This window comes from Aethalodelphis obliquidens, unplaced genomic scaffold (genome assembly GCF_003676395.1).
Source record: "Aethalodelphis obliquidens isolate GAN/ISIS:26980383/991018 unplaced genomic scaffold, ASM367639v1 scaffold1, whole genome shotgun sequence".
Lineage (NCBI taxonomy): Eukaryota > Metazoa > Chordata > Mammalia > Artiodactyla > Delphinidae > Aethalodelphis > Aethalodelphis obliquidens.
In genome coordinates, this window is record NW_020837945.1 from 77222110 (window position 1) to 77233188 (window position 11079).

Below are 11079 nucleotides of genomic sequence, written 5' to 3' on the forward strand. Positions count from 1 at the left end.
GATCTGTGGGAATAAGGGTAAGGGGAGATGGGGGAAATGAGAAGATAGATTTGTAGCAAGTTTATTTGCAGAAGTCTAGTAAACACCAAATGGTGACATCGAGTAGGCAGTTGGTTATGGGTTCAGGGAAGAGATCTGGATTGGACATGTGAGTTTTGGAGTTGTCAGTTTATGAATGATAGTGTATGAGATTGAATGAGATTTCCAAAAGTGTGAATGTGTATAGAAAAGTAAAAGTTCTGAGGTTCAGCCTTAGGGCACCCCTAACATGTCAAGTCTGGGGAAATGAGGGGAAATCAGCAAATAAGACAGAGAGAAGCAGTCACTGGAGTGCGAGGGAAATCAGGAAATGTATAGTTTTAGAAGCAAGGTGAAGAAGTGTTAAAGGAGGAAGAAGTGATTACCTAAGTGAAATGCTACCAATTAGGTCAAGTAAGATGAAGACTGAAAATCAACCATTGATTTAGCAATGTGATCAATATTTCTCTTCACTGGGGAGAAGAAGCAAATGATGAAACTGGTCAACCAGATATGCTTCCTCATTTAATGTCCTCCTTGTATAACCCTGACTCCCATAGCTTCCATGAACTGAACTAATTTTGGAATTCTTTATTTTATTTTATTATGCTCCAGTAATTAGTTCCTTATCTCTGTGCCTTATCTGATTCCATGTTGATATTTTCAAGTTGATCTTTTTAAAAAAATTACGTGAACTGGGGCTTCCCTGGTGGCGCAGTGATTGAGAATCTGCCTGCCAGTACAGGGGACACGGGTTCGAGCCCTGGTCTGGGAGGATCCCACATGCCGCGGAGCAACTAGGCCCGTGAGCCACAACTACTGAGCCTGCGCGTCTGGAGCCTGTGCTCCGCAACAAGAAAGGCCACGATAGTGAGAGGCCTGTGCACCGCGATGAAGAGTGGCCCCTGCTTGCCACAAACAGAGAAAGCCCTCGCACAGAAACGAAGACCCAACACAGCAAAAATAAATAAATTAATTAATAAACTCCTACCCTCAACATATTCTTTAAAAAAAAAATCTTACGTGAAGGAGATAAGTCAATATTACTCTCACAGTTTTGCAGAAAACACAGTTTTTAGAGAAGATAAACATTTCATTGTCACTCTTCTGGTTAGTGGCAAAGTGATGACTCAGCCCAGGCCTTCTTATCCTGCTCCTTTAACTTCCATAAAGAGAGTGACTGATGCTTTCTTGCTTATTCTTTGGACCTTCCTTTATGCATTGCCCACTTCTATTCATACCTTCTATTTATTCTTATTAATCCCTTGAATTTTGGTCCTTAGATTTTTTTTTTTTTGAACAGGTGCATTCCATGACCTTTAAGGACAAACAGCAATATGACTTTAGAGCTTCAGGGAATTTGAACTTCTGCCAGGCTCCGAATCCAGAGAATAGTTTCATATGCTCTTGCTCTCATGTCCCTCCTTCCCTGTAGGATTTACTTCCTTTTAGCATAGGCAAAAGGCTGGGTAAATGACCAGTACTGTATTATTGAACATATATCTGCCCATTCTCTTGTTACAAAGATAAGAATTATAGGTCTAACATCCAAATATTCAATAAATCTTGCGAGTGTAATCTCATATATCGTCACAGTACACATCCTCTTTCTTCTTCTTCTTTTTCTTCTTGATTCTTTCCAAGAGTTTTGCTTCTTTCCACCCTTACATCCAAACATAAGGAGTCCATAGAATCTTAGCGACATAAGAGATCGTATTGTTATGGATAGCAGTCATCCATCTTCAGCTTGAATTCCTAGGGATGTTCACTCACTACCACAAGTCTGTGCACATAAGCACACAGTTGAACAAAATTATTAGATTAATCACAACTTTTAAATGTTAAAACATAAAGTACAAAGATCATGCAGATGGTAGATTGTATCAATTTCCTGCTTGTGATATTGTACAGTAGTTAAGCAAGATGTTACCATTGGGAAAACTGGGTAAATGGTACATGAGACCTCTGTATTATTTCTTTTTTTTTAAAACATCTTTATTGGGGTACACTTGCTTTACAATGGTGTGTTAGTTTCTGCTCTACAACAAAGTGAATCAGTTATACATATACATATGTTCCCATATCTCTTCCCTCTTGCGTCTCCCTCCCTCCCACCCTCCCTATCCCACCCCTCCAGGAAGTCGCAAAGCACCGAGCTGATCTCCCTGTGCTATGCGGCTGCTTCCCACTAGCTATCTACCTTACGTTTGGTAGTGTATATATGTCCATGCCTCGCTCTCGCTTTGTCACAGCTCACCCTTCCCCCTCCCCATATCCTCAAGTCCGTTCTCTAGTAGGTCTTGTATTATTTCTTAAAACTGCATGTGAGTCTACAATTAATTCAAAATAAAAAGCTTAAATATGCATGTAAAAAGACATTCATGGGCAGACTTCCTTTTCCAAGACCGTCAAACTGGCATGAAGCTGGGAAGGGAACGCTCTAGGAAAACTACTATCTTAGGAAAATCTACCATGCTGGCCTTTGAGAGTGCTGTGAGAAAGTCCAGAATTAAACAGATAAATAGCAATCTGTGAAGAGAAAGGTAGTGATGAGTATGAACCTTATTTTAGCATCAGATATAGTAATAGCACTTGTGGCATTACTGTGAAGATAGACTCCACCTCCAATTAGCTGTCATACTCCCAGTCAGCCACCTGCTGTGGGATCGTGTGTGTGTGTGTGTGTGTGTGTGTTTCATGAGAATTATTTAATCTATGTATCTGGTTAGTCATAGTTCCAGTTTCTAAGGCTAAACCAAATATCCTGCCCGTGTTTCTATTTCACCTCTTTCCTAGTTATCTGGCTTTCCCTTCCTTTCCCAGGAATTCTTAAGATCACTGACTCCACTGACGGAAGTCAGGCTTCTGACCGCCTAATAAATAAGTTCACCAGTGAAAAGCCTATTTTTCATTCTGTTTAATTACAGGCTTCAGAGACACTCAAAATGGAGGATGTCTTAGAGACAAATAATACTGTAGTCTTGGTTTACTTATCCCTCATTGGCAGTGGCACCAAGCCCTTCCTCCGCTTTGAAATTCATGGCTGTGTCTGTGGCAGCATACTAAACAGACTGAGGTCCGCACACAGCCTGCTCAGCCCGTCCAGATGCAGCTCAACTAATCCATATACCTTAATGGCCAATTCAGAACAGTAGGTTAGATAACTAACATGGCTCGTTTGTTTCCAGTGTATGTATGTGATCATAAATGAATCCATGTATTATCATTTGTATTGGATTTCATGAATTATGCTGGCCGGGGCTTGAACTACAATATCTTGTTCTGAATTCTAGATGATTGGCTTCAAAATTGGCCCTTAGAAATGCATTGTGTGTACAAAATGTTTAGATGAAAGAAATAAAACTAAAATCAAACAGTGAAAAGTAAATCCCTCATACTCTTGTTTCCTCAGATTCTCATTTCCTTCATACAGATATATTACTGTTAATAGTTTTAGGCAAAGACATTCTATCCATGTACAAGCATATATATGCAGATTTTATATAGAGAGAAAACACTGTAAGCTATACTTCCCTATTTGTTTCATAGAAGATAGGAGATGTACACAGTGCTCTAAACTGGTTCCTTTTACTTAATGATAAATCTTAGAAGCTTTTCTACAATACATCAACATCTGTGATCTGCCTCCACCTTTTAAAACAACTTTTTAAACTGCATAGTATTCTGTTGAGTAGATGTAATCGTTTTGTATTTAATCAGTCACATTTTGATGGACATTTGCTGTTTCCAATATTTTGTTATTACCAACAATGCTTCGGTGAACATCACTGCATGTAATGATCTGTGCCATGTGTAAGTAGTATCTGTAAGATACTTTCCTGAAAGGGAAATTCTTGGCCAAAGGGTATATTCAGTATTTAGGTTAATAGATATTGCCTAAGTATTTTCCAAAGAGGCTCAGCAGTTTTCCCAACCATATAAGAGAGGATATGACTTCCCATATCTATCTCTCCTTAATGTACTATTGATTTTTTGAACTTGCAGATCTGATTATAATAGTAAGTTGTATTTATCTAATTATGAACATGTTTAAGCATCTTAAAAGTCATTTGTTGCATTCTTTCAACCTAAGCACTCAGCTCTTCATCATTCCCTGAAGAGTATCTATTCCTTACTGGTTTAAAATGGCAGCTGACGGGGGACCTTCAAGATGGCTGAGGAGTAAGACGTGGAGATCACCTTCCTCCCCACAAATATATCAAAAATACATCTACATGTGGAACAACTCCTACAGAACACCTACTGAACGCTGGCAGAAGACCTCAGACTTCCCAAAAAGCAAGAAACTACCCATGTACCTGGGTAGGGCAAAAGAAAAAACAGAGGCAAAAGAATAGGGACGGGACCTACACCTCAGTGAGAAATCTGTGAAGAAGGAAAAGTTTCCAGACATTAGGAATACCCTTCACTGGTGGAGACAGGGGGTGTGCAGGGCGGGGGGAAGCTTTGGAGCCATGGAGGAGAGCCCAGCAACAGAGGTGCGGAGAGCAAAGTGGAGAGATTCCCGCACGGAGGATCGGTGCCGCCAAGCACTCACCAGCCCGAGAGGCTTGTCTGCTCACCCGCCGGGGCGGGCGGGAGCTGGGAGCTGAGGCTCGGGCTTCAGTCGGAGCGCAGGGAGAGGACTGGGGCTGGCGGCGTGAACACAGCCTGAAGGGGACTAGTGCACCACAGCTAGCCTGGAGGGAGTCCGGGAAAAGGTATGGACCTGCCTAAGAGTCAAGAGAACATTGTCTCACAGTGCACGAGGAGAGGGGATTCAGAGCACTGCCTAAATGATCTCCAGAGACAGGCGCGAGCCGCAGCTATCAGCATGGACACCAGCTATGGGCATGAAACACTAAGGCTGCTGCTGCAGCCACCAAGAAGCCTGTGTGCAAGCACAGGTCACTATCCACACCTCCCCTCCTGGGAGCCTGTGCAGCCCACCACTGCCAGGGTCCTGTGAACCAGGGACAACTTCCCCAGGAGAACACATGGCGTGCCTCAGGCTGGTGCAACATCACACTGGCCTCTGCTGCCGTAGGCTCACCACACGTTCCAATTATGACTAACGTACCCCTCCCTCCCCCGTGCCTGAGTGAGCCACAGCCCCTAATCAGCCACTCCTTTAACCCCCTCCTGTCTGGGTGAAGAACAGACGCCAGAGGGTGACCTACATGCAGAGATGGGGCCAAATCCAAAGCTGAACCCCAGGAGTTGTGCACACAAAGAAGAGAAAGGGAAATTTCTCCCAGCAGCCTCAGGAGCAGTTGATTAAATCTCCACAATCAATCTCATGTACCTTGCATCTGTGGAATACCTGAATAGACAATAAATCATCCCAAAACTGAGGTGGTGGACTTTGGGAGCAACTGTATACTTGGGGTTTGCTTTCTTGCTTTATTTTTTGTATATATATTTTTTCCTTTTTCTCTTTTTGTGAGTGTGTATATGTATGCTTCTTTGTGTGATTTTGTCTGTATAGCTTTGCTTTTACCATTTGTCCTAGGGGTCTGTCTGTCCATTTTTTTTTTTTTAGTAGAGTTTTTAGTGCTTGTTACCATTGGTGGATTTGTTTATTGGTTGGTTGCTCTCTTTTTTCTTTTTTTTTTTTAACTTTAATAATTAATTTTTTTATTTTAATAACTGCATTATATTTTATTTTTTTTTCATTCTTTCTTTTTACTTTTTCTCCCTTTTCTTCTGAGCCATGTCACTGACAGGGTCTTAGTGTTCCAGCCAGGTGTCAGGCCTGAGCCTCGGGGATGGGACAGCCAAGTTCAGGACACTGGACTACCAGAGACCTCCTGGCCCCACATAATATCAATCAGCAAGAGCTCTCCCAGGAATATCCATCTCAATGCTAAGACCCAGCTCCACTCAATCAACAGCAAGCTCCAGTGCTGCACACCCCAAGCCAAACAACTAGCAAGACAGGAACACAACCCCACCCATTAGCAGAGAGGCTGCCTAAAATCATAGTAAGGCCACAGACACCCCAAAACACACCACCAAACATGGACCTGCCCACCAGAAAGACAAGATCCAGCCTCATCCACCATAACACAGGCACTAGTCCCCTCCAACAGGAAGCCTACACAACCCACAGAACTAACCTTAACCACTGAGGGCAGACAACAAAAACAACGGGAACAATGAACCTGCAGCCTGCAAAAAGGACACCCCAAACAGAGTAAGTTAAACAAAATGAGAAGACAGAGAAACACACAGCAGATGAAGGAGCAAGGTAAAAACCCACCAGACCAGACAAATGAAGAGAAAATAGGCAGTCTACTTGAAAAAGAATTCAGAGTAATGATAGTAAAGATGGTCCAAAATCTTGGAAATATAATGGAGAAAATACAAGAAATGTTTAACAAGGACCGAGAAGAACTAAAGAGCAAACAAACAATGATGAACAACACAATAAGAGAAATGAAAAATTCTCTAGAAGGAATCCATAGCAGAATAACTGAGGAAGAAGAACGGATAAGTGACCTGGAATATAAAATAGTGGAAAAAACTACTGCAGAACAGAATAAAGAAAAAAGAATGAAAAGAACTGAGCACAGTCTAAGAACCTCTGGGACAACATTAAATGCACCATCATTCAAATTATAGGGGTTCCAGAAGAAGAAGAGAAAAAGAAAGGCACTGAGAAAATATTTGGAGAGATTATAGTCGTAAACTTCCCTAATATGGGAAAGGAAATAGTCAATCAAGTCCTGGAAGCTCAGAGAGTCCCATACAGGATAAATTCAAGGAGAAACATGCCAGGACATGTATTAATCAAACTAACAGAAATTAAGTACAAAGAAAAAATATTAAAAGCATCAAGGGAAAAGCAACAAATAACATACAAGGGAATCCCCATAAGGTTAACAGCTGATCTTTCAGCAGAAACTCTGTAGGCCAGAAGGGTGTGGCAGGACATATTTAAAGTGATGAAAGGGAAAAACCTACAACCAAGATTACTCTACCCACCAAGGATCTCATGCAGATTCGATGGAGAAATTAAAATCTTTGCAGACAAGTAAAAGCAAAGAGAATTCAGCACCACGAACCCGGCTTTAAAACAAATGTTAAAGGAACTTCTCTAGACAGAAACACAAGAGAAGGAAAAGATCCACAATAAAAACTCAAAACAATTAAGAAAATGGAAATAAGAAGATACATATTGATAACTACCTTAAATGTAAATGGATTAAATGCTCCAACCAAAAGACATACACTGGCTAATTAAAAAAAAAAAAAAAAAAAAAACAAGACCTGTATATATGCTGTCTACAAGAGAACCACTTCAGACCTAGGGACACATACAGACTGAAAGTGAGGGGATGGAAAACAGATATCCCATGCAAATGGAAATCAAAAGAAAGCTGAAGTAGCAATTCTCATATCAGACAAAATAGACTTTTAAACAAAGAGTATTACAGGAGACACAGAAGGATACTACATAATGATCAAGGGATCAATCCAAGAAGAAGATATTAAAATTGTTACTATTTATGCACACAACATAGGAGCACCTCAATACAAAAGGCAAATGCTAACAGCCAAAAAAGGGGAAATTGACAATAACACAGTCATAGTAGGGGAATTTAACATCCCACTTTCACCAATGGACAGATCATCCAAAATGAAAATAAATAAGGAAACACAAGCTTTAAATGACACATTAAACAAGATGGACTTAATTGATATTTATAGGACATTCCATCCAAAAACAACAGAATACACTTCTTCTCAAGTGCTCATGGAATATTGTCCAGGATAGATCATATCATGTGTCACAAATCAAGCCCTGGTAAATTTAAGAAAATTGAAATAGTAGCAAGTATTTTTTCCAACCACACCTCTATGAGACTAGATATCAATTACAGGAAAAAATATGTAAAAAATACAAACACATGGAGGTTAAACAATATGCTACTAAATAACCAAGAGATCACTGAAGAAATCATAGAGGAAATCAAAAAATACCTAGAAACAAATGACAATGAAAACACAAAGACCCAAAACATATGGGATGCAGCAAAAGCAGTTCCAAGAGAGAAGTTTATAGCAATGAAATCCTACCTCAAGAAACAAGAAAAATCTCAAATAAACAACCTAACTTTACACCGAAAGAAATTAGAGAAAGAAGAACAGAAAAAACCCAAAGTTAGCAGAAAGAAACAAATCATAGAGATCATATCAGAAATAAATGAAAAATATCTTAAGGAAACAATAGTAAACATCAGTAAAACTAAAAGCTGTTTCTTTGAGAAGATAACAAAATCGATAAACCATTAACCAGACTCATCAAGGAAAAAAGGGAGAAGACTCAAATCAATAGAATTAGAAATGAAAAACGGGAAGTGACAACCAACACTGCAGAAATATAAAGGGTCATGAGAGATTACTATAAGCAGCTATATGCCAATAAAGTAGACAACCTGGAAGAAATGGACAAATTCTTAAAAAAGCACAACCTTCCGAGACTGAACCAGGAGGAAATAGAAAATATAAACAGACCAATCACAAGCACTGAAATTGAAACTGTGATTAAAAATCTTCCAACAAACAAAACCCAGGACCAGATAGCTTCACAGGTGAATTCTAGCAAGCATTTAGAGAAAAGCTAACACCTATCTTTCTCAAATTCTTCCAAAAAATTACAGAGGAAGGAACACTCCCAAACTCATTCTACGAGGCCACCATCACCCTGATACCAAAACTGGACAAAGATGTCACAAAAAAAGAAAACTACAGGTCAATATCACTGATGAACATAGATGCAAAATATATCAACAAAATATTAGCAAACAGAATACAACAGCACATTGAAAGGATCATACAACGTGATGAAGTGGGGTTTATCCCAGGAATGCAAGGATTCTTTAATATATGCAAATCAATCAATGTGATAAACCATATTAACAAATCGAAGGATAAAAAACATATGATAATCTCAATAGATGCAGAAAAAGCTTTCGAGAAAATTCAGCACACATTTATGAAAAAAACCCTCCAGAAAGTAGTTATAGAGGGAATCTACCTCAACATAGTAAAGGCCATATATGAAAAACCCACAGCCAGCATCATTCTCAATGGTGAAAAACTGAAACCATTTCCACTAAGATCAGAAACAAGACAAGGTTGTCCACTCTCACCACTATTATTCAACATAGTTTTGGAATTTTTAGCCACAGGAATCAGAGAAGAAAAAGAAATAAAAGGAATCCAAATTGGAAAACAAGAAGTAAAACCGTGACTGTCTGCAGATGACATGATACTATACATAGAGAATCCTAAAGAATGTATGAGAAAACTAGTAGAGCTAGTCAATGAATTTGGTATAGTAGCAGGATACAAAATTAATGCACAGAAATCACTTGCATTCTTATACACTAATGATGACAAATCTGAAAGAGAAGTTAAGGAAACACTCCCATTTACCATTGTAACAAAAAGAATAAAATATCTAGGAATAAACGTACCTAAGGAGGCAAAAGACCTGTATACAGAAAACTATGACACTGATGAAAGAAATTATAGATGATACAAACAGATGGAGAGATATACCGTGTTCTCAGATTGGAAGAATCAACATTGTGAAAATGTCTCTACTACCCAAAGCAATCTACAGATTCAATGCAATCCCTATCAAACTACCAATGGCATTTTTCACAGAACTAGAACAAAAAATTTCACAATTTGTATGGAAAAACAAAAGACCTCAAATAGCCAAAGCAATCTTGAGAAAGAAAAACGGAGCTGGAGGAATCAGGTGCCCTGGTTTTAGACTATACTACAAAGCTATAGTAATCAAGACAGTATGGTACTGGCACAAAAACAGAAAGATAGGTCAATGGAACAGGATGGAAAGCCCAGAGATAAACCCATGTAAATATGGTCACTTTATCTTTGATAAAGGAGGCAAGAATGTACAATGGAGAAAAGACAGCCTCTTCAATAAGTGGTGCTGGGAAAACTGGACAGCTACATGTAAAAGAATGAAATTAGAACACTTCCTAACACCATACACAAAAATAAACTCAAAATTGATTAAAGACCTAAATGTAAGACCAGACACTATAAAACTCTTACAGGAAAACATAGGGAGAACACTCTGTGACATAAATCACAAAAAGACCCTTTTGACCCACCTCACAGAGAAATACAAATAAAAACAAAAATAAACAAATGGGACCTAATGAAACTTAAAAGCTTTTGCACAGCAAAGGAAACCATAAATAAGACAAAAAGGCAACTCTCAGAATGGGAGAAAATATTTGCAAATGAAGCAACTGACAAAGGATTAATCTCCAAAATATACAATCAGCTATTGCAGCTCAAAATCAGAAAGCAAACAACCCAATCCAAAAATGGGCAGAAGACCTAAATAGACATTTCTCCAAAAAAGCTATACAGATTTCCAGCAAACAAATGAAAGGATGCTCAACATCGTTAATCATTAGAGAAATGTAAATCAAAACTACAATGAGGTATCACCTCACACCATCGAATGGCCATCATCAAAAAATCTACAAACAATAAATGTTGGAGAAGGTGTGGAGAAAAGGGAACCCTCTTGCACTGTTGGTGGGAATGTAAATTGATAGAGCCACTATGGAGAACAGTATGAAGTTTCCTTAAAAACTAAAAATAGAACTACCATATGACCCAGCAATCCCACTACTGGGTATATGTACCTGAGAAAAACATAATTCAAAAAGATACATGTACCACAATGTTCATTGCAGCTCTATATAAAATAGCCAGGACATGGAAGCAACATAAGTGTCCATCAACAGATGAATGGATATAGAAGACATGGCACATATATAAAATGGAATATTACTCGGCCTTAAAAAGAAATGAAATTGATTTACCTGTATTGAGGTGGATGGACCTAGAGACTGTCATTCAGAGTGAAGCAAGTCAGAAAGAGAAAAACAAATACCATATGCTAACACATATACATGGAATCTAAAAAATCAAAAATGGTCTGAAGAACCTAGGGTTAGGACAGGAATAAAGATGCAGATATAGAGAATGGACTTGAGGACATGG